The sequence below is a fragment of the Globicephala melas genome, unplaced genomic scaffold (assembly GCF_963455315.2).
Source record: "Globicephala melas unplaced genomic scaffold, mGloMel1.2 SCAFFOLD_620, whole genome shotgun sequence".
Classification (NCBI taxonomy): domain Eukaryota; kingdom Metazoa; phylum Chordata; class Mammalia; order Artiodactyla; family Delphinidae; genus Globicephala; species Globicephala melas.
Window position 1 is genome coordinate 26,086 of NW_027207778.1, and position 22,433 is coordinate 48,518.

Consider the following 22,433-nt stretch of genomic DNA (forward strand, 5'->3'; position numbering starts at 1 on the left):
GCTCAGAGCCCTCCAGACCCAGACTCCGCCATGGGCCCAGTTGCCGTCCTTTCGGCCCGCGAGCCCCTCGACCTGCACCTGGCCGCCCCCACCGGCGCCCAGCCCCGGCGCCGCCACCTGTGTGCCGGTGTGTCCCTCCACAGCTCCCTCCGACAAAAGCCCCCCCCCACCCCGCCCCTCTGGCGTGTCACCGCGGCCGGGTGCGGGAGCGGGATCGAGGGCAGGGGCCGCTTCCCCGGGCCTGCCGGCCACCAGGGGCGGGGTCCTGAGCTCGGCGGGGTGTGTGGGGGCAAGGGTGGCCTTGCCGGGGCTGAGGGGCCGTGGCGACTCAATGGTGGCTCCTGGTGGCTTCGGGCCAGCTGCTGTCGGGCAGGAGGGCCGGCCTGGGCTGCGGCCGGGCTGTGCCTAGGGCCGCGTGGGCGGGCAGGGCCGATGCCCAAGGGACCGCGGGCCCCGGGCCCTGAAGCCTCCGGGGCCACGTCCCTGTGAGCGACGTGCGGGATCTTGGGCGGGGCGCCAAGCGCCGAAGGGTTTGCTGGGTCACGGCCGCCCTGGGCTGGGAGGTGGTCGCCAAACCCTCCGCCGCCGCCCGATACCCGAGACCTCCGTTGCCCCTGCCTGGGCGGGCGAGGGGGCCCTGCCGGGGCGGGCCGGCCGCCAGGCTGGCGTTAAGGCGCCAGCGCCAGCGAAACTGGGCCTCAAGAGGCCGCCCGCGGCCCCCCGCCCCCGTCTACGGCCATACCACCCTGAACGCGCCCGATCTCGTCTGATCTCGGAAGCTAAGCAGGGTCGGGCCTGGTTAGTACTTGGATGGGAGACCGCCTGGGAATACCGGGTGCTGTAGGCTTTTTGCCTCCCGCTCCGCCCGCCTTCTCCTTTACTCGCCCGCGGCGGGGGGGCCGCCGGCTCCGCCCCCGCCGAGCCCCGCTGCAGGCAGTAGTCAAGGTGGGTTTACCTGCCCGAGCAGGAAGCTTGGGCGATGGCAGAAGTGGGAAGAAACTCTTGAGCACAGGTTCTTGGGATCCACGGAGCAGCGCATGCACATGCGATGGGTGCCTACACAGCTGGCTTGCTTGTCTGTGGGGAAAGGCGAGATGGGTCAGGGCCTGGGTTCCTGAGGGGCTGAGAATCAAGGCAGGGATAGAAGAAAGGGGACAGGCCCACATCCCCTGAACCCACGCCGGCGCCCACTCACCTTTGTGGAAAATACGATTGAAAAGTGCCCGCAAGAATCTCTTCAGATGCCTCCAGAGTTGAGGGAAGAAGGGGAGGGGGGAGGCCGGGAGCAGGGTGAGCCCTGAAATCCAACCCTTGTCCCGGTCACACCCCAGCAGCCCTCCCACCTCAGCCCCTTCAAGACCCCAGGGCTCCCCCAACCGCGCTGCACAGATCCTGCCCTGACCATAGTCACCATGTTGATCCCCACGTTGAGCAAGATGAAGCTGACCGGGATCAGAAGAATTGAGTATCCTTGCTCCTGGCATTTCCTGGGGATGGGGCCAGTGAACGGCTCGGCTCGGTAGTAGTTTCGCTCACCCATGGCCGTTGGTCCCAGGACTGCCTGGGCCCTCTGCCCTCCAGTTTTAACTGGGAGCCAGACTGGGTCATAATGGGGCAGGTGGTGAGGTCACAGTGAGGGAGGGGGATGAAAAGGAGGGCCCAGAGTGGCATTCCCTGGTAACCAGGGTCAGGTAAGCTGAGCCTGGACAGTCAAACAGGGCCCGGTGGCCGGCATACATCCCCTCGAGCGGTCATTCATTCGCTCACCGCCCGCTGACTCACTTGTTCAAATGACACATTGCGTCTCTTGGCCCCTCTTGAGACTAGGAAGACCTTGGCCTCAGAGGCCTGCTGAAGGCCTGGCTGGAGTCCAGAGCCTCAGCCTTCTTCATGCCCTTCACTGGGCCTGGAGCTGGACCTGCCCAGATGTGGAACCTCCCAGTTTGGAAGCAACTTCTTGTATGAGGCTCTCTGTGGACAGGGACAGCTGAGACACAGAGGAGGTGCCCAGAGACCAGGGGTTTGGAGTCTGCAGCTGCAGATGTACTTAGTGCATGGTATAGGACCAGGAGGGGCCTGCTGGCAGAACTGTGGCCACTAAACCAAAGGGACCCTCAGGCCAAGAAGGGGACACTGGCTTCTTATTGCAGGAAGCCAAGCGCAGGGACCCAGGCTGGCAGAAGGAGTGGCGCTTCCAAGCCACAGACCACCAATGTTTCCTGGACTCTGGCGCTCTTTATTCCTCTCTCCATGCCCTGCCGCCCCCTGCCCCTGCCCCCACTTGCTGCTGGTAAGTTCATTTTCCCAGTCTGGCTCCCGTGCAGAGAGGGCCTGGAGGCCGAGGTGGAAGGTAGCAGCGAGTTGGCCCGCGCTTGGCCCTCCTGCGGTTGCCGCTTCAGCACCAGACTGTCATACACCTGGTAGTTGGCATTGCCTCCCGGGTTCCGGCTGAGTGGCATGAAGGTGGGCGGGGGTGGAGGGTGCTCGGTAGCCTGGACGTCGGGCAGGAGGTGAGAGGGGCGGAGGAGCAGCGCTGAGCTGGGAGCCGGGGCCCGCTGGTCCGAGGCCTCGGCCAGTACCGTGAGGGAGGCGGAGGTGGCCACAGGGCGCCGCAAGGGCAGGATCTCAGCCCATTCGGCCGCCGGGTGCCGCACCTCGTGGGGATCGCGGGAGTAATCCAAGTGTCCCGTGGAGGGATGCAGGCTGCGGTTGGACTCGCTGTGAGCACAGCTGGGGAGGCTACGTCTGTGGGCCGGTGGGGTGTCGCGCTACCAGGCGTCGGGCCGGTAGACCCGAGGCACCAGAGCGGATGGAGGCTCAGAGCCCTCCAGACCCAGACTCCGCCATGGGCCCAGTTGCCGTCCTTTCGGCCCGCGAGCCCCTCGACCTGCACCTGGCCGCCCCCACCGGCGCCCAGCCCCGGCGCCGCCACCTGTGTGCCGGTGTGTCCCTCCACAGCTCCCTCCGACAAAAGCCCCACCCCCACCCCGCCCCTCTGGCGTGTCACCGCGGCCGGGTGCGGGAGCGGGATCGAGGGCAGGGGCCGCTTCCCCGGGCCTGCCGGCCACCAGGGGCGGGGTCCTGAGCTCGGCGGGGGGTGTGGGGGCAAGGGTGGCCTTGCCGGGGCTGAGGGGCCGTGGCGACTCAATGGTGGCTCCCGGTGGCTTCGGGCCAGCTGCTGTCGGGCAGGAGGGCCGGCCCGGGCTGCGGCCGGGCTGCGCCTAGGGCCGCGTGGGCGGGCAGGGCCGATGCCCAAGGGACCGCGGGCCCCGGGCCCTGAAGCCTCCGGGGCCACGTCCCTGTGAGCGACGTGCGGGATCTTGGGCGGGGCGCCAAGCGCCGAAGGGTTTGCTGGGTCACGGCCGCCCTGGGCTGGGAGGTGGTCGCCAAACCCTCCGCCGCCGCCCGATACCCGAGACCTCCGTTGCCCCTGCCTGGGCGGGCGAGGGGGCCCTGCCGGGGCGGGCCGGCCGCCAGGCTGGCGTTAAGGCGCCAGCGCCAGCGAAACTGGGCCTCAAGAGGCCGCCCGCGGCCCCCCGCCCCCGTCTACGGCCATACCACCCTGAACGCGCCCGATCTCGTCTGATCTCGGAAGCTAAGCAGGGTCGGGCCTGGTTAGTACTTGGATGGGAGACCGCCTGGGAATACCGGGTGCTGTAGGCTTTTTGCCTCCCGCTCCGCCCGCCTTCTCCTTTACTCGCCCGCGGCGGGGGCCGCCGGCTCCGCCCCCGCCGGGCCCCGCTGCAGGCCCCACCTCCTCAGGCCCCTCCCACCACGGCGCGCGCCGGCGGGGTCGCTCCCCGCCGGCCAGGCCGGCCAGGCGGCCAGAAGGCGGCCCTGGAAGGCAGCCGCACCCCAGACGCTCCCGGGGTGGCTGGCCCGGACCCAGACTCCGCCGCGGGCCCAGTTGCCGTCCTTTCGGCCCGCGAGCCCCTCGACCTGCACCTGGCCGCCCCCACCGGCGCCCAGCCCCGGCGCCGCCACCTGTGTGCCGGTGTGTCCCTCCACAGCTCCCTCCGACAAAAGCCCCCCACAACCCCGCCCCTCTGGCGTGTCACCGCGGCCGGGTGCGGGAGCGGGATCGAGGGCAGGGGCCGCTTCCCCGGGCCTGCCGGCCACCAGGGGCGGGGTCCTGAGCTCGGCGGGGGGTGTTGGGGGCAAGGGTGGCCTTGCCGGGGCTGAGGGGCCGTGGCGACTCAATGGTGGCTCCCAGTGGCTTCGGGCCAGCTGCTGCCGGGCAGGAGGGCCGGCCCGGGCTGCGGCCGGGCTGCGCCTAGGGCCGCGTGGGCGGGCAGGGCCGATGCCCAAGGGACAGCGGGCCCCGGGCCCTGAAGCCTCCGGGGCCACGTCCCTGTGAGCGACGTGCGGGATCTTGGGCGGGGCGCCAAGCGCCGAAGGGTTTGCTGGGTCACGGCCGCCCTGGGCTGGGAGGTGGTCGCCAAACCCTCCGCCGCCGCCCGATACCCGAGACCTCCGTTGCCCCTGCCTGGGCGGGCGAGGGGGCCCTGCCGGGGCGGGCCGGCCGCCAGGCTGGCGTTAAGGCGCCAGCGCCAGCGAAACTGGGCCTCAAGAGGCCGCCCGCGGCCCACCGCCCCCGTCTACGGCCATACCACCCTGAACGCGCCCGATCTCGTCTGATCTCGGAAGCTAAGCAGGGTCGGGCCTGGTTAGTACTTGGATGGGAGACCGCCTGGGAATACCGGGTGCTGTAGGCTTTTTGCCTCCCGCTCCGCCCGCCTTCTCCTTTACTCGCCCGCGGCGGGGGCCGCCGGCTCCGCCCCCGCCGGGCCCCGCTGCAGGCCCCACCTCCTCAGGCCCCTCCCACCACGGCGCGCGCCGGCGGGGCGCTCCCCGCCGACCCGGCCGGCCAGGCGGCCAGAAGGCGGCCCTGGAAGGCAGGCGCACCCCAGACGCTCCCGGGGTGGCTGGCCCGGACCCAGACTCCGCCGCGGGCCCAGTTGCCGTCCTTTCGGCCCGCGAGCCCCTCGACCTGCACCTGGCCGCCCCCACCGGCGCCCAGCCCCGGCGCCGCCACCTGTGTGCCGGTGTGTCCCTCCACACCTCCCTCCGACAAAAGCCCCCCCCCACCCCGCCCCTCTGGCGTGTCACCGCGGCCGGGTGCGGGAGCGGGATCGAGGGCAGGGGCCGCTTCCCCGGGCCTGCCGGCCACCAGGGTCGGGGTCCTGAGCTCGGCGGGGGGTGTTGGGGGCAAGGGTGGCCTTGCCGGGGCTGAGGGGCCGTGGCGACTCAATGGTGGCTCCCAGTGGCTTCGGGCCAGCTGCTGTCGGGCAGGAGGGCCGGCCCGGGCTGCGGCCGGGCTGCGCCTAGGGCCGCGTGGGCGGGCAGGGCCGATGCCCAAGGGACCGCGGGCCCCGGGCCCTGAAGCCTCCGGGGCCACGTCCCTGTGAGCGACGTGCGGGATCTTGGGCGGGGCGCCAAGCGCCGAAGGGTTTGCTGGGTCACGGCCGCCCTGGGCTGGGAGGTGGTCGCCAAACCCTCCGCCGCCGCCCGATACCCGAGACCTCCGTTGCCCCTGCCTGGGCGGGCGAGGGGGCCCTGCCGGGGCGGGCCGGCCGCCAGGCTGGCGTTAAGGCGCCAGCGCCAGCGAAACTGGGCCTCAAGAGGCCGCCCGCGGCCCACCGCCCCCGTCTACGGCCATACCACCCTGAACGCGCCCGATCTCGTCTGATCTCGGAAGCTAAGCAGGGTCGGGCCTGGTTAGTACTTGGATGGGAGACCGCCTGGGAATACCGGGTGCTGTAGGCTTTTTGCCTCCCGCTCCGCCCGCCTTCTCCTTTACTCGCCCGCGGCGGGGGGGCCGCCGGCTCCGCCCCCGCCGAGCCCCGCTGCAGGCAGTAGTCAAGGTGGGTTTACCTGCCCGAGCAGGAAGCTTGGGCGATGGCAGAAGTGGGAAGAAACTCTTGAGCACAGGTTCTTGGGATCCACGGAGCAGCGCATGCACATGCGATGGGTGCCTACACAGCTGGCTTGCTTGTCTGTGGGGAAAGGCGAGATGGGTCAGGGCCTGGGTTCCTGAGGGGCTGAGAATCAAGGCAGGGATAGAAGAAAGGGGACAGGCCCACATCCCCTGAACCCACGCCGGCGCCCACTCACCTTTGTGGAAAATACGATTGAAAAGTGCCCGCAAGAATCTCTTCAGATGCCTCCAGAGTTGAGGGAAGAAGGGGAGGGGGGAGGCCGGGAGCAGGGTGAGCCCTGAAATCCAACCCTTGTCCCGGTCACACCCCAGCAGCCCTCCCACCTCAGCCCCTTCAAGACCCCAGGGCTCCCCCAACCGCGCTGCACAGATCCTGCCCTGACCATAGTCACCATGTTGATCCCCACGTTGAGCAAGATGAAGCTGACCGGGATCAGAAGAATTGAGTATCCTTGCTCCTGGCATTTCCTGGGGATGGGGCCAGTGAACGGCTCGGCTCGGTAGTAGTTTCGCTCACCCATGGCTGTTGGTCCCAGGACTGCCTGGGCCCTCTGCCCTCCAGTTTTAACTGGGAGCCAGACTGGGTCATAATGGGGCAGGTGGTGAGGTCACAGTGAGGGAGGGGGATGAAAAGGAGGGCCCAGAGTGGCATTCCCTGGTAACCAAGGTCAGGTAAGCTGAGCCTGGACAGTCAAACAGGGCCCGGTGGCCGGCATACATCCCCTCGAGTGGTCATTCATTCGCTCACCGCCCGCTGACTCACTTGTTCAAATGACACATTGCGTCTCTTGGCCCCTCTTGAGACTAGGAAGACCTTGGCCTCAGAGGCCTGCTGAAGGCCTGGCTGGAGTCCAGAGCCTCAGCCTTCTTGATGCCCTTCACTGGGCCTGGAGCTGGACCTGCCCAGATGTGGAACCTCCCAGTTTGGAAGCAACTTCTTGTATGAGGCTCTCTGTGGACAGGGACAGCTGAGACACAGAGGAGGTGCCCAGAGACCAGGGGTTTGGAGTCTGCAGCTGCAGATGTACTTAGTGCATGGTATAGGACCAGGAGGGGCCTGCTGGCAGAACTGTGGCCACTAAACCAAAGGGACCCTCAGGCCAAGAAGGGGACACTGGCTTCTTATTGCAGGAAGCCAAGCGCAGGGACCCAGGCTGGCAGAAGGAGTGGCGCTTCCAAGCCACAGACCACCAATGTTTCCTGGACTCTGGCGCTCTTTATTCCTCTCTCCATGCCCTGCCGCCCCCTGCCCCTGCCCCCACTTGCTGCTGGTAAGTTCATTTTCCCAGTCTGGCTCCCGTGCAGAGAGGGCCTGGAGGCCGAGGTGGAAGGTAGCAGCGAGTTGGCCCGCGCTTGGCCCTCCTGCGGTTGCCGCTTCAGCACCAGACTGTCATACACCTGGTAGTTGGCATTGCCTCCCGGGTTCCGGCTGAGTGGCATGAAGGTGGGCGGGGGTGGAGGGTGCTCGGTAGCCTGGACGTCGGGCAGGAGGTGAGAGGGGCGGAGGAGCAGCGCTGAGCTGGGAGCCGGGGCCCGCTGGTCCGAGGCCTCGGCCAGTACCGTGAGGGAGGCGGAGGTGGCCACAGGGCGCCGCAAGGGCAGGATCTCAGCCCATTCGGCCGCCGGGTGCCGCACCTCGTGGGGATCGCGGGAGTAATCCAAGTGTCCCGTGGAGGGATGCAGGCTGCGGTTGGACTCGCTGTGAGCACAGCTGGGGAGGCTACGTCTCTGGGCCGGTGGGGTGTCGCGCTACCAGGCGTCGGGCCGGTAGACCCGAGGCACCAGAGCGGATGGAGGCTCAGAGCCCTCCAGACCCAGACTCCGCCATGGGCCCAGTTGCCGTCCTTTCGGCCCGCGAGCCCCTCGACCTGCACCTGGCCGCCCCCACCGGCGCCCAGCCCCGGCGCCGCCACCTGTGTGCCGGTGTGTCCCTCCACAGCTCCCTCCGACAAAAGCCCCCCCCCACCCCGCCCCTCTGGCGTGTCACCGCGGCCGGGTGCGGGAGCGGGATCGAGGGCAGGGGCCGCTTCCCCGGGCCTGCCGGCCACCAGGGGCGGGGTCCTGAGCTCGGCGGGGTGTGTGGGGGCAAGGGTGGCCTTGCCGGGGCTGAGGGGCCGTGGCGACTCAATGGTGGCTCCTGGTGGCTTCGGGCCAGCTGCTGTCGGGCAGGAGGGCCGGCCTGGGCTGCGGCCGGGCTGTGCCTAGGGCCGCGTGGGCGGGCAGGGCCGATGCCCAAGGGACCGCGGGCCCCGGGCCCTGAAGCCTCCGGGGCCACGTCCCTGTGAGCGACGTGCGGGATCTTGGGCGGGGCGCCAAGCGCCGAAGGGTTTGCTGGGTCACGGCCGCCCTGGGCTGGGAGGTGGTCGCCAAACCCTCCGCCGCCGCCCGATACCCGAGACCTCCGTTGCCCCTGCCTGGGCGGGCGAGGGGGCCCTGCCGGGGCGGGCCGGCCGCCAGGCTGGCGTTAAGGCGCCAGCGCCAGCGAAACTGGGCCTCAAGAGGCCGCCCGCGGCCCCCCGCCCCCGTCTACGGCCATACCACCCTGAACGCGCCCGATCTCGTCTGATCTCGGAAGCTAAGCAGGGTCGGGCCTGGTTAGTACTTGGATGGGAGACCGCCTGGGAATACCGGGTGCTGTAGGCTTTTTGCCTCCCGCTCCGCCCGCCTTCTCCTTTACTCGCCCGCGGCGGGGGGGCCGCCGGCTCCGCCCCCGCCGAGCCCCGCTGCAGGCAGTAGTCAAGGTGGGTTTACCTGCCCGAGCAGGAAGCTTGGGCGATGGCAGAAGTGGGAAGAAACTCTTGAGCACAGGTTCTTGGGATCCACGGAGCAGCGCATGCACATGCGATGGGTGCCTACACAGCTGGCTTGCTTGTCTGTGGGGAAAGGCGAGATGGGTCAGGGCCTGGGTTCCTGAGGGGCTGAGAATCAAGGCAGGGATAGAAGAAAGGGGACAGGCCCACATCCCCTGAACCCACGCCGGCGCCCACTCACCTTTGTGGAAAATACGATTGAAAAGTGCCCGCAAGAATCTCTTCAGATGCCTCCAGAGTTGAGGCAAGAAGGGGAGGGGGGAGGCCGGGAGCAGGGTGAGCCCTGAAATCCAACCCTTGTCCCGGTCACACCCCAGCAGCCCTCCCACCTCAGCCCCTTCAAGACCCCAGGGCTCCCCCAACCGCGCTGCACAGATCCTGCCCTGACCATAGTCACCATGTTGATCCCCACGTTGAGCAAGATGAAGCTGACCGGGATCAGAAGAATTGAGTATCCTTGCTCCTGGCATTTCCTGGGGATGGGGCCAGTGAACGGCTCGGCTCGGTAGTAGTTTCGCTCACCCATGGCCGTTGGTCCCAGGACTGCCTGGGCCCTCTGCCCTCCAGTTTTAACTGGGAGCCAGACTGGGTCATAATGGGGCAGGTGGTGAGGTCACAGTGAGGGAGGGGGATGAAAAGGAGGGCCCAGAGTGGCATTCCCTGGTAACCAGGGTCAGGTAAGCTGAGCCTGGACAGTCAAACAGGGCCCGGTGGCCGGCATACATCCCCTCGAGCGGTCATTCATTCGCTCACCGCCCGCTGACTCACTTGTTCAAATGACACATTGCGTCTCTTGGCCCCTCTTGAGACTAGGAAGACCTTGGCCTCAGAGGCCTGCTGAAGGCCTGGCTGGAGTCCAGAGCCTCAGCCTTCTTCATGCCCTTCACTGGGCCTGGAGCTGGACCTGCCCAGATGTGGAACCTCCCAGTTTGGAAGCAACTTCTTGTATGAGGCTCTCTGTGGACAGGGACAGCTGAGACACAGAGGAGGTGCCCAGAGACCAGGGGTTTGGAGTCTGCAGCTGCAGATGTACTTAGTGCATGGTATAGGACCAGGAGGGGCCTGCTGGCAGAACTGTGGCCACTAAACCAAAGGGACCCTCAGGCCAAGAAGGGGACACTGGCTTCTTATTGCAGGAAGCCAAGCGCAGGGACCCAGGCTGGCAGAAGGAGTGGCGCTTCCAAGCCACAGACCACCAATGTTTCCTGGACTCTGGCGCTCTTTATTCCTCTCTCCATGCCCTGCCGCCCCCTGCCCCTGCCCCCATTTGCTGCTGGTAAGTTCACTTTCCCAGTCTGGCTCCCGTGCAGAGAGGGCCTGGAGGCCGAGGTGGAAGGTAGCAGCGAGTTGGCCCGCGCTTGGCCCTCCTGCGGTTGCCGCTTCAGCACCAGACTGTCATACACCTGGTAGTTGGCATTGCCTCCCGGGTTCCGGCTGAGTGGCATGAAGGTGGGCGGGGGTGGAGGGTGCTCGGTAGCCTGGACGTCGGACAGGAGGTGAGAGGGGCGGAGGAGCAGCGCTGAGCTGGGAGCCGGGGCCCGCTGGTCCGAGGCCTCGGCCAGTACCGTGAGGGAGGCGGAGGTGGCCACAGGGCGCCGCAAGGGCAGGATCTCAGCCCATTCGGCCGCCGGGTGCTGCACCTCGTGGGGATCGCGGGAGTAATCCAAGTGTCCCGTGGAGGGATGCAGGCTGCGGTTGGACTCGCTGTGAGCACAGCTGGGGAGGCTACGTCTGTGGGCCGGTGGGGTGTCGCGCTACCAGGCGTCGGGCCGGTAGACCCGAGGCACCAGAGCGGATGGAGGCTCAGAGCCCTCCAGACCCAGACTCCGTCATGGGCCCAGTTGCCGTCCTTTCGGCCCGCGAGCCCCTCGACCTGCACCTGGCCGCCCCCACCGGCGCCCAGCCCCGGCGCCGCCACCTGTGTGCCGGTGTGTCCCTCCACAGCTCCCTCCGACAAAAGCCCCCCCCCACCCCGCCCCTCTGGCGTGTCACCGCGGCCGGGTGCGGGAGCGGGATCGAGGGCAGGGGCCGCTTCCCCGGGCCTGCCGGCCACCAGGGGCGGGGTCCTGAGCTCGGCGGGGGGTGTGGGGGCAAGGGTGGCCTTGCCGGGGCTGAGGGGCCGTGGCGACTCAATGGTGGCTCCCGGTGGCTTCGGGCCAGCTGCTGTCGGGCAGGAGGGCCGGCCCGGGCTGCGGCCGGGCTGCGCCTAGGGCCGCGTGGGCGGGCAGGGCCGATGCCCAAGGGACCGCGGGCCCCGGGCCCTGAAGCCTCCGGGGCCACGTCCCTGTGAGCGACGTGCGGGATCTTGGGCGGGGCGCCAAGCGCCGAAGGGTTTGCTGGGTCACGGCCGCCCTGGGCTGGGAGGTGGTCGCCAAACCCTCCGCCGCCGCCCGATACCCGAGACCTCCGTTGCCCCTGCCTGGGCGGGCGAGGGGGCCCTGCCGGGGCGGGCCGGCCGCCAGGCTGGCGTTAAGGCGCCAGCGCCAGCGAAACTGGGCCTCAAGAGGCCGCCCGCGGCCCCCCACCCCCGTCTACGGCCATACCACCCTGAACGCGCCCGATCTCGTCTGATCTCGGAAGCTAAGCAGGGTCGGGCCTGGTTAGTACTTGGATGGGAGACCGCCTGGGAATACCGGGTGCTGTAGGCTTTTTGCCTCCCGCTCCGCCCGCCTTCTCCTTTACTCGCCCGCGGCGGGGGGGCCGCCGGCTCCGCCCCCGCCGAGCCCCGCTGCAGGCAGTAGTCAAGGTGGGTTTACCTGCCCGAGCAGGAAGCTTGGGCGATGGCAGAAGTGGGAAGAAACTCTTGAGCACAGGTTCTTGGGATCCACGGAGCAGCGCATGCACATGCGATGGGTGCCTACACAGCTGGCTTGCTTGTCTGTGGGGAAAGGCGAGATGGGTCAGGGCCTGGGTTCCTGAGGGGCTGAGAATCAAGGCAGGGATAGAAGAAAGGGGACAGGCCCACATCCCCTGAACCCACGCCGGCGCCCACTCACCTTTGTGGAAAATACGATTGAAAAGTGCCCGCAAGAATCTCTTCAGATGCCTCCAGAGTTGAGGGAAGAAGGGGAGGGGGGAGGCCGGGAGCAGGGTGAGCCCTGAAATCCAACCCTTGTCCCGGTCACACCCCAGCAGCCCTCCCACCTCAGCCCCTTCAAGACCCCAGGGCTCCCCCAACCGCGCTGCACAGATCCTGCCCTGACCATAGTCACCATGTTGATCCCCACGTTGAGCAAGATGAAGCTGACCGGGATCAGAAGAATTGAGTATCCTTGCTCCTGGCATTTCCTGGGGATGGGGCCAGTGAACGGCTCGGCTCGGTAGTAGTTTCGCTCACCCATGGCCGTTGGTCCCAGGACTGCCTGGGCCCTCTGCCCTCCAGTTTTAACTGGGAGCCAGACTGGGTCATAATGGGGCAGGTGGTGAGGTCACAGTGAGGGAGGGGGATGAAAAGGAGGGCCCAGAGTGGCATTCCCTGGTAACCAGGGTCAGGTAAGCTGAGCCTGGACAGTCAAACAGGGCCCGGTGGCCGGCATACATCCCCTCGAGCGGTCATTCATTCGCTCACCGCCCGCTGACTCACTTGTTCAAATGACACATTGCGTCTCTTGGCCCCTCTTGAGACTAGGAAGACCTTGGCCTCAGAGGCCTGCTGAAGGCCTGGCTGGAGTCCAGAGCCTCAGCCTTCTTCATGCCCTTCACTGGGCCTGGAGCTGGACCTGCCCAGATGTGGAACCTCCCAGTTTGGAAGCAACTTCTTGTATGAGGCTCTCTGTGGACAGGGACAGCTGAGACACAGAGGAGGTGCCCAGAGACCAGGGGTTTGGAGTCTGCAGCTGCAGATGTACTTAGTGCATGGTATAGGACCAGGAGGGGCCTGCTGGCAGAACTGTGGCCACTAAACCAAAGGGACCCTCAGGCCAAGAAGGGGACACTGGCTTCTTATTGCAGGAAGCCAAGCGCAGGGACCCAGGCTGGCAGAAGGAGTGGCGCTTCCAAGCCACAGACCACCAATGTTTCCTGGACTCTGGCGCTCTTTATTCCTCTCTCCATGCCCTGCCGCCCCCTGCCCCTGCCCCCACTTGCTGCTGGTAAGTTCATTTTCCCAGTCTGGCTCCCGTGCAGAGAGGGCCTGGAGGCCGAGGTGGAAGGTAGCAGCGAGTTGGCCCGCGCTTGGCCCTCCTGCGGTTGCCGCTTCAGCACCAGACTGTCATACACCTGGTAGTTGGCATTGCCTCCCGGGTTCCGGCTGAGTGGCATGAAGGTGGGCGGGGGTGGAGGGTGCTCGGTAGCCTGGACGTCGGGCAGGAGGTGAGAGGGGCGGAGGAGCAGCGCTGAGCTGGGAGCCGGGGCCCGCTGGTCCGAGGCCTCGGCCAGTACCGTGAGGGAGGCGGAGGTGGCCACAGGGCGCCGCAAGGGCAGGATCTCAGCCCATTCGGCCGCCGGGTGCCGCACCTCGTGGGGATCGCGGGAGTAATCCAAGTGTCCCGTGGAGGGATGCAGGCTGCGGTTGGACTCGCTGTGAGCACAGCTGGGGAGGCTACGTCTCTGGGCCGGTGGGGTGTCGCGCTACCAGGCGTCGGGCCGGTAGACCCGAGGCACCAGAGCGGATGGAGGCTCAGAGCCCTCCAGACCCAGACTCCGCCATGGGCCCAGTTGCCGTCCTTTCGGCCCGCGAGCCCCTCGACCTGCACCTGGCCGCCCCCACCGGCGCCCAGCCCCGGCGCCGCCACCTGTGTGCCGGTGTGTCCCTCCACAGCTCCCTCCGACAAAAGCCCCACCCCCACCCCGCCCCTCTGGCGTGTCACCGCGGCCGGGTGCGGGAGCGGGATCGAGGGCAGGGGCCGCTTCCCCGGGCCTGCCGGCCACCAGGGGCGGGGTCCTGAGCTCGGCGGGGGGTGTGGGGGCAAGGGTGGCCTTGCCGGGGCTGAGGGGCCGTGGCGACTCAATGGTGGCTCCCGGTGGCTTCGGGCCAGCTGCTGTCGGGCAGGAGGGCCGGCCCGGGCTGCGGCCGGGCTGCGCCTAGGGCCGCGTGGGCGGGCAGGGCCGATGCCCAAGGGACCGCGGGCCCCGGGCCCTGAAGCCTCCGGGGCCACGTCCCTGTGAGCGACGTGCGGGATCTTGGGCGGGGCGCCAAGCGCCGAAGGGTTTGCTGGGTCACGGCCGCCCTGGGCTGGGAGGTGGTCGCCAAACCCTCCGCCGCCGCCCGATACCCGAGACCTCCGTTGCCCCTGCCTGGGCGGGCGAGGGGGCCCTGCCGGGGCGGGCCGGCCGCCAGGCTGGCGTTAAGGCGCCAGCGCCAGCGAAACTGGGCCTCAAGAGGCCGCCCGCGGCCCCCCGCCCCCGTCTACGGCCATACCACCCTGAACGCGCCCGATCTCGTCTGATCTCGGAAGCTAAGCAGGGTCGGGCCTGGTTAGTACTTGGATGGGAGACCGCCTGGGAATACCGGGTGCTGTAGGCTTTTTGCCTCCCGCTCCGCCCGCCTTCTCCTTTACTCGCCCGCGGCGGGGGGGCCGCCGGCTCCGCCCCCGCCGAGCCCCGCTGCAGGCAGTAGTCAAGGTGGGTTTACCTGCCCGAGCAGGAAGCTTGGGCGATGGCAGAAGTGGGAAGAAACTCTTGAGCACAGGTTCTTGGGATCCACGGAGCAGCGCATGCACATGCGATGGGTGCCTACACAGCTGGCTTGCTTGTCTGTGGGGAAAGGCGAGATGGGTCAGGGCCTGGGTTCCTGAGGGGCTGAGAATCAAGGCAGGGATAGAAGAAAGGGGACAGGCCCACATCCCCTGAACCCACGCCGGCGCCCACTCACCTTTGTGGAAAATACGATTGAAAAGTGCCCGCAAGAATCTCTTCAGATGCCTCCAGAGTTGAGGGAAGAAGGGGAGGGGGGAGGCCGGGAGCAGGGTGAGCCCTGAAATCCAACCCTTGTCCCGGTCACACCCCAGCAGCCCTCCCACCTCAGCCCCTTCAAGACCCCAGGGCTCCCCCAACCGCGCTGCACAGATCCTGCCCTGACCATAGTCACCATGTTGATCCCCACGTTGAGCAAGATGAAGCTGACCGGGATCAGAAGAATTGAGTATCCTTGCTCCTGGCATTTCCTGGGGATGGGGCCAGTGAACGGCTCGGCTCGGTAGTAGTTTCGCTCACCCATGGCCGTTGGTCCCAGGACTGCCTGGGCCCTCTGCCCTCCAGTTTTAACTGGGAGCCAGACTGGGTCATAATGGGGCAGGTGGTGAGGTCACAGTGAGGGAGGGGGATGAAAAGGAGGGCCCAGAGTGGCATTCCCTGGTAACCAGGGTCAGGTAAGCTGAGCCTGGACAGTCAAACAGGGCCCGGTGGCCGGCATACATCCCCTCGAGCGGTCATTCATTCGCTCACCGCCCGCTGACTCACTTGTTCAAATGACACATTGCGTCTCTTGGCCCCTCTTGAGACTAGGAAGACCTTGGCCTCAGAGGCCTGCTGAAGGCCTGGCTGGAGTCCAGAGCCTCAGCCTTCTTCATGCCCTTCACTGGGCCTGGAGCTGGACCTGCCCAGATGTGGAACCTCCCAGTTTGGAAGCAACTTCTTGTATGAGGCTCTCTGTGGACAGGGACAGCTGAGACACAGAGGAGGTGCCCAGAGACCAGGGGTTTGGAGTCTGCAGCTGCAGATGTACTTAGTGCATGGTATAGGACCAGGAGGGGCCTGCTGGCAGAACTGTGGCCACTAAACCAAAGGGACCCTCAGGCCAAGAAGGGGACACTGGCTTCTTATTGCAGGAAGCCAAGCGCAGGGACCCAGGCTGGCAGAAGGAGTGGCGCTTCCAAGCCACAGACCACCAATGTTTCCTGGACTCTGGCGCTCTTTATTCCTCTCTCCATGCCCTGCCGCCCCCTGCCCCTGCCCCCACTTGCTGCTGGTAAGTTCATTTTCCCAGTCTGGCTCCCGTGCAGAGAGGGCCTGGAGGCCGAGGTGGAAGGTAGCAGCGAGTTGGCCCGCGCTTGGCCCTCCTGCGGTTGCCGCTTCAGCACCAGACTGTCATACACCTGGTAGTTGGCATTGCCTCCCGGGTTCCGGCTGAGTGGCATGAAGGTGGGCGGGGGTGGAGGGTGCTCGGTAGCCTGGACGTCGGGCAGGAGGTGAGAGGGGCGGAGGAGCAGCGCTGAGCTGGGAGCCGGGGCCCGCTGGTCCGAGGCCTCGGCCAGTACCGTGAGGGAGGCGGAGGTGGCCACAGGGCGCCGCAAGGGCAGGATCTCAGCCCATTCGGCCGCCGGGTGCCGCACCTCGTGGGGATCGCGGGAGTAATCCAAGTGTCCCGTGGAGGGATGCAGGCTGCGGTTGGACTCGCTGTGAGCACAGCTGGGGAGGCTACGTCTGTGGGCCGGTGGGGTGTCGCGCTACCAGGCGTCGGGCCGGTAGACCCGAGGCACCAGAGCGGATGGAGGCTCAGAGCCCTCCAGACCCAGACTCCGCCATGGGCCCAGTTGCCGTCCTTTCGGCCCGCGAGCCCCTCGACCTGCACCTGGCCGCCCCCACCGGCGCCCAGCCCCGGCGCCGCCACCTGTGTGCCGGTGTGTCCCTCCACAGCTCCCTCCGACAAAAGCCCCACCCCCACCCCGCCCCTCTGGCGTGTCACCGCGGCCGGGTGCGGGAGCGGGATCGAGGGCAGGGGCCGCTTCCCCGGGCCTGCCGGCCACCAGGGGCGGGGTCCTGAGCTCGGCGGGGGGTGTGGGGGCAAGGGTGGCCTTGCCGGGGCTGAGGGGCCGTGGCGACTCAATGGTGGCTCCCGGTGGCTTCGGGCCAGCTGCTGTCGGGCAGGAGGGCCGGCCCGGGCTGCGGCCGGGCTGCGCCTAGGGCCGCGTGGGCGGGCAGGGCCGATGCCCAAGGGACCGCGGGCCCCGGGCCCTGAAGCCTCCGGGGCCACGTCCCTGTGAGCGACGTGCGGGATCTTGGGCGGGGCGCCAAGCGCCGAAGGGTTTGCTGGGTCACGGCCGCCCTGGGCTGGGAGGTGGTCGCCAAACCCTCCGCCGCCGCCCGATACCCGAGACCTCCGTTGCCCCTGCCTGGGCGGGCGAGGGGGCCCTGCCGGGGCGGGCCGGCCGCCAGGCTGGCGTTAAGGCGCCAGCGCCAGCGAAACTGGGCCTCAAGAGGCCGCCCGCGGCCCACCGCCCCCGTCTACGGCCATACCACCCTGAACGCGCCCGATCTCGTCTGATCTCGGAAGCTAAGCAGGGTCGGGCCTGGTTAGTACTTGGATGGGAGACCGCCTGGGAATACCGGGTGCTGTAGGCTTTTTGCCTCCCGCTCCGCCCGCCTTCTCCTTTACTCGCCCGCGGCGGGGGCCGCCGGCTCCGCCCCCGCCGGGCCCCGCTGCAGGCCCCACCTCCTCAGGCCCCTCCCACCACGGCGCGCGCCGGCGGGGCGCTCCCCGCCGACCCGGCCGGCCAGGCGGCCAGAAGGCGGCCCTGGAAGGCAGGCGCACCCCAGACGCTCCCGGGGTGGCTGGCCCGGACCCAGACTCCGCCGCGGGCCCAGTTGCCGTCCTTTCGGCCCGCGAGCCCCTCGACCTGCACCTGGCCGCCCCCACCGGCGCCCAGCCCCGGCGCCGCCACCTGTGTGCCGGTGTGTCCCTCCACACCTCCCTCCGACAAAAGCCCCCCCCCACCCCGCCCCTCTGGCGTGTCACCGCGGCCGGGTGCGGGAGCGGGATCGAGGGCAGGGGCCGCTTCCCCGGGCCTGCCGGCCACCAGGGTCGGGGTCCTGAGCTCGGCGGGGGGTGTTGGGGGCAAGGGTGGCCTTGCCGGGGCTGAGGGGCCGTGGCGACTCAATGGTGGCTCCCAGTGGCTTCGGGCCAGCTGCTGTCGGGCAGGAGGGCCGGCCCGGGCTGCGGCCGGGCTGCGCCTAGGGCCGCGTGGGCGGGCAGGGCCGATGCCCAAGGGACCGCGGGCCCCGGGCCCTGAAGCCTCCGGGGCCACGTCCCTGTGAGCGACGTGCGGGATCTTGGGCGGGGCGCCAAGCGCCGAAGGGTTTGCTGGGTCACGGCCGCCCTGGGCTGGGAGGTGGTCGCCAAACCCTCCGCCGCCGCCCGATACCCGAGACCTCCGTTGCCCCTGCCTGGGCGGGCGAGGGGGCCCTGCCGGGGCGGGCCGGCCGCCAGGCTGGCGTTAAGGAGCCAGCGCCAGCGAAACTGGGCCTCAAGAGGCCGCCCGCGGCCCACCGCCCCGGTCTACGGCCATACCACCCTGAACGCGCCCGATCTCGTCTGATCTCGGAAGCTAAGCAGGGTCGGGCCTGGTTAGTACTTGGATGGGAGACCGCCTGGGAATACCGGGTGCTGTAGGCTTTTTGCCTCCCGCTCCGCCCGCCTTCTCCTTTACTCGCCCGCGGCGGGGGGGCCGCCGGCTCCGCCCCCGCCGAGCCCCGCTGCAGGCAGTAGTCAAGGTGGGTTTACCTGCCCGAGCAGGAAGCTTGGGCGATGGCAGAAGTGGGAAGAAACTCTTGAGCACAGGTTCTTGGGATCCACGGAGCAGCGCATGCACATGCGATGGGTGCCTACACAGCTGGCTTGCTTGTCTGTGGGGAAAGGCGAGATGGGTCAGGGCCTGGGTTCCTGAGGGGCTGAGAATCAAGGCAGGGATAGAAGAAAGGGGACAGGCCCACATCCCCTGAACCCACGCCGGCGCCCACTCACCTTTGTGGAAAATACGATTGAAAAGTGCCCGCAAGAATCTCTTCAGATGCCTCCAGAGTTGAGGGAAGAAGGGGAGGGGGGAGACCGGGAGCAGGGTGAGGCCTGAAATCCAACCCTTGTCCCGGTCACACCCCAGCAGCCCTCCCACCTCAGCCCCTTCAAGACCCCAGGGCTCCCCCAACCGCGCTGCACAGATCCTGCCCTGACCATAGTCACCATGTTGATCCCCACGTTGAGCAAGATGAAGCTGACCGGGATCAGAAGAATTGAGTATCCTTGCTCCTGGCATTTCCTGGGGATGGGGCCAGTGAACGGCTCGGCTCGGTAGTAGTTTCGCTCACCCATGGCTGTTGGTCCCAGGACTGCCTGGGCCCTCTGCCCTCCAGTTTTAACTGGGAGCCAGACTGGGTCATAATGGGGCAGGTGGTGAGGTCACAGTGAGGGAGGGGGATGAAAAGGAGGGCCCAGAGTGGCATTCCCTGGTAACCAAGGTCAGGTAAGCTGAGCCTGGACAGTCAAACAGGGCCCGGTGGCCGGCATACATCCCCTCGAGTGGTCATTCATTCGCTCACCGCCCGCTGACTCACTTGTTCAAATGACACATTGCGTCTCTTGGCCCCTCTTGAGACTAGGAAGACCTTGGCCTCAGAGGCCTGCTGAAGGCCTGGCTGGAGTCCAGAGCCTCAGCCTTCTTCATGCCCTTCACTGGGCCTGGAGCTGGACCTGCCCAGATGTGGAACCTCCCAGTTTGGAAGCAACTTCTTGTATGAGGCTCTCTGTGGACAGGGACAGCTGAGACACAGAGGAGGTGCCCAGAGACCAGGGGTTTGGAGTCTGCAGCTGCAGATGTACTTAGTGCATGGTATAGGACCAGGAGGGGCCTGCTGGCAGAACTGTGGCCACTAAACCAAAGGGACCCTCAGGCCAAGAAGGGGACACTGGCTTCTTATTGCAGGAAGCCAAGCGCAGGGACCCAGGCTGGCAGAAGGAGTGGCGCTTCCAAGCCACAGACCACCAATGTTTCCTGGACTCTGGCGCTCTTTATTCCTCTCTCCATGCCCTGCCGCCCCCTGCCCCTGCCCCCACTTGCTGCTGGTAAGTTCATTTTCCCAGTCTGGCTCCCGTGCAGAGAGGGCCTGGAGGCCGAGGTGGAAGGTAGCAGCGAGTTGGCCCGCGCTTGGCCCTCCTGCGGTTGCCGCTTCAGCACCAGACTGTCATACACCTGGTAGTTGGCATTGCCTCCCGGGTTCCGGCTGAGTGGCATGAAGGTGGGCGGGGGTGGAGGGTGCTCGGTAGCCTGGACGTCGGGCAGGAGGTGAGAGGGGCGGAGGAGCAGCGCTGAGCTGGGAGCCGGGGCCCGCTGGTCCGAGGCCTCGGCCAGTACCGTGAGGGAGGCGGAGGTGGCCACAGGGCGCCGCAAGGGCAGGATCTCAGCCCATTCGGCCGCCGGGTGCCGCACCTCGTGGGGATCGCGGGAGTAATCCAAGTGTCCCGTGGAGGGATGCAGGCTGCGGTTGGACTCGCTGTGAGCACAGCTGGGGAGGCTACGTCTCTGGGCCGGTGGGGTGTCGCGCTACCAGGCGTCGGGCCGGTAGACCCGAGGCACCAGAGCGGATGGAGGCTCAGAGCCCTCCAGACCCAGACTCCGCCATGGGCCCAGTTGCCGTCCTTTCGGCCCGCGAGCCCCTCGACCTGCACCTGGCCGCCCCCACCGGCGCCCAGCCCCGGCGCCGCCACCTGTGTGCCGGTGTGTCCCTCCACAGCTCCCTCCGACAAAAGCCCCACCCCCACCCCGCCCCTCTGGCGTGTCACCGCGGCCGGGTGCGGGAGCGGGATCGAGGGCAGGGGCCGCTTCCCCGGGCCTGCCGGCCACCAGGGGCGGGGTCCTGAGCTCGGCGGGGGGTGTGGGGGCAAGGGTGGCCTTGCCGGGGCTGAGGGGCCGTGGCGACTCAATGGTGGCTCCCGGTGGCTTCGGGCCAGCTGCTGTCGGGCAGGAGGGCCGGCCCGGGCTGCGGCCGGGCTGCGCCTAGGGCCGCGTGGGCGGGCAGGGCCGATGCCCAAGGGACCGCGGGCCCCGGGCCCTGAAGCCTCCGGGGCCACGTCCCTGTGAGCGACGTGCGGGATCTTGGGCGGGGCGCCAAGCGCCGAAGGGTTTGCTGGGTCACGGCCGCCCTGGGCTGGGAGGTGGTCGCCAAACCCTCCGCCGCCGCCCGATACCCGAGACCTCCGTTGCCCCTGCCTGGGCGGGCGAGGGGGCCCTGCCGGGGCGGGCCGGCCGCCAGGCTGGCGTTAAGGCGCCAGCGCCAGCGAAACTGGGCCTCAAGAGGCCGCCCGCGGCCCCCCGCCCCCGTCTACGGCCATACCACCCTGAACGCGCCCGATCTCGTCTGATCTCGGAAGCTAAGCAGGGTCGGGCCTGGTTAGTACTTGGATGGGAGACCGCCTGGGAATACCGGGTGCTGTAGGCTTTTTGCCTCCCGCTCCGCCCGCCTTCTCCTTTACTCGCCCGCGGCGGGGGGGCCGCCGGCTCCGCCCCCGCCGAGCCCCGCTGCAGGCAGTAGTCAAGGTGGGTTTACCTGCCCGAGCAGGAAGCTTGGGCGATGGCAGAAGTGGGAAGAAACTCTTGAGCACAGGTTCTTGGGATCCACGGAGCAGCGCATGCACATGCGATGGGTGCCTACACAGCTGGCTTGCTTGTCTGTGGGGAAAGGCGAGATGGGTCAGGGCCTGGGTTCCTGAGGGGCTGAGAATCAAGGCAGGGATAGAAGAAAGGGGACAGGCCCACATCCCCTGAACCCACGCCGGCGCCCACTCACCTTTGTGGAAAATACGATTGAAAAGTGCCCGCAAGAATCTCTTCAGATGCCTCCAGAGTTGAGGGAAGAAGGGGAGGGGGGAGGCCGGGAGCAGGGTGAGCCCTGAAATCCAACCCTTGTCCCGGTCACACCCCAGCAGCCCTCCCACCTCAGCCCCTTCAAGACCCCAGGGCTCCCCCAACCGCGCTGCACAGATCCTGCCCTGACCATAGTCACCATGTTGATCCCCACGTTGAGCAAGATGAAGCTGACCGGGATCAGAAGAATTGAGTATCCTTGCTCCTGGCATTTCCTGGGGATGGGGCCAGTGAACGGCTCGGCTCGGTAGTAGTTTCGCTCACCCATGGCCGTTGGTCCCAGGACTGCCTGGGCCCTCTGCCCTCCAGTTTTAACTGGGAGCCAGACTGGGTCATAATGGGGCAGGTGGTGAGGTCACAGTGAGGGAGGGGGATGAAAAGGAGGGCCCAGAGTGGCATTCCCTGGTAACCAGGGTCAGGTAAGCTGAGCCTGGACAGTCAAACAGGGCCCGGTGGCCGGCATACATCCCCTCGAGCGGTCATTCATTCGCTCACCGCCCGCTGACTCACTTGTTCAAATGACACATTGCGTCTCTTGGCCCCTCTTGAGACTAGGAAGACCTTGGCCTCAGAGGCCTGCTGAAGGCCTGGCTGGAGTCCAGAGCCTCAGCCTTCTTCATGCCCTTCACTGGGCCTGGAGCTGGACCTGCCCAGATGTGGAACCTCCCAGTTTGGAAGCAACTTCTTGTATGAGGCTCTCTGTGGACAGGGACAGCTGAGACACAGAGGAGGTGCCCAGAGACCAGGGGTTTGGAGTCTGCAGCTGCAGATGTACTTAGTGCATGGTATAGGACCAGGAGGGGCCTGCTGGCAGAACTGTGGCCACTAAACCAAAGGGACCCTCAGGCCAAGAAGGGGACACTGGCTTCTTATTGCAGGAAGCCAAGCGCAGGGACCCAGGCTGGCAGAAGGAGTGGCGCTTCCAAGCCACAGACCACCAATGTTTCCTGGACTCTGGCGCTCTTTATTCCTCTCTCCATGCCCTGCCGCCCCCTGCCCCTGCCCCCATTTGCTGCTGGTAAGTTCACTTTCCCAGTCTGGCTCCCGTGCAGAGAGGGCCTGGAGGCCGAGGTGGAAGGTAGCAGCGAGTTGGCCCGCGCTTGGCCCTCCTGC

The 22,433-nt window shown here is 67.6% G+C and overlaps 10 non-coding genes across 10 annotated transcripts; all 10 read left to right on the top strand.

The window, feature by feature from the left end:
• Positions 1-728: 728 nt before the first annotated feature.
• Positions 729-847, top strand: LOC132595280 (5S ribosomal RNA). Its single transcript, XR_009561434.1, has one exon. It is a non-coding gene; the product is annotated as a 5S ribosomal RNA (ribosomal RNA).
• A 2,697-nt stretch (positions 848-3,544) lies between these two features.
• Positions 3,545-3,663, top strand: LOC132595281 (5S ribosomal RNA). The gene has a single exon (XR_009561435.1). It is a non-coding gene; the product is annotated as a 5S ribosomal RNA (ribosomal RNA).
• Positions 3,664-4,596: 933 nt separating this feature from the next.
• Positions 4,597-4,715, top strand: LOC132595282 (5S ribosomal RNA). The gene has a single exon (XR_009561436.1). It is a non-coding gene; the product is annotated as a 5S ribosomal RNA (ribosomal RNA).
• A 932-nt stretch (positions 4,716-5,647) lies between these two features.
• Positions 5,648-5,766, top strand: LOC132595283 (5S ribosomal RNA). The gene has a single exon (XR_009561437.1). It is a non-coding gene; the product is annotated as a 5S ribosomal RNA (ribosomal RNA).
• A 2,696-nt stretch (positions 5,767-8,462) lies between these two features.
• LOC132595284 (5S ribosomal RNA) lies at positions 8,463-8,581 on the top strand. The gene has a single exon (XR_009561438.1). It is a non-coding gene; the product is annotated as a 5S ribosomal RNA (ribosomal RNA).
• Positions 8,582-11,277: 2,696 nt separating this feature from the next.
• On the top strand, positions 11,278-11,396 carry LOC132595286 (5S ribosomal RNA). Its single transcript, XR_009561440.1, has one exon. It is a non-coding gene; the product is annotated as a 5S ribosomal RNA (ribosomal RNA).
• Positions 11,397-14,093: 2,697 nt separating this feature from the next.
• On the top strand, positions 14,094-14,212 carry LOC132595287 (5S ribosomal RNA). Its single transcript, XR_009561441.1, has one exon. It is a non-coding gene; the product is annotated as a 5S ribosomal RNA (ribosomal RNA).
• Positions 14,213-16,909: 2,697 nt separating this feature from the next.
• LOC132595288 (5S ribosomal RNA) lies at positions 16,910-17,028 on the top strand. The gene has a single exon (XR_009561442.1). It is a non-coding gene; the product is annotated as a 5S ribosomal RNA (ribosomal RNA).
• Positions 17,029-17,960: 932 nt separating this feature from the next.
• On the top strand, positions 17,961-18,079 carry LOC132595289 (5S ribosomal RNA). The gene has a single exon (XR_009561443.1). It is a non-coding gene; the product is annotated as a 5S ribosomal RNA (ribosomal RNA).
• Positions 18,080-20,776: 2,697 nt separating this feature from the next.
• LOC132595290 (5S ribosomal RNA) lies at positions 20,777-20,895 on the top strand. The gene has a single exon (XR_009561444.1). It is a non-coding gene; the product is annotated as a 5S ribosomal RNA (ribosomal RNA).
• Positions 20,896-22,433: the final 1,538 nt, after the last annotated feature.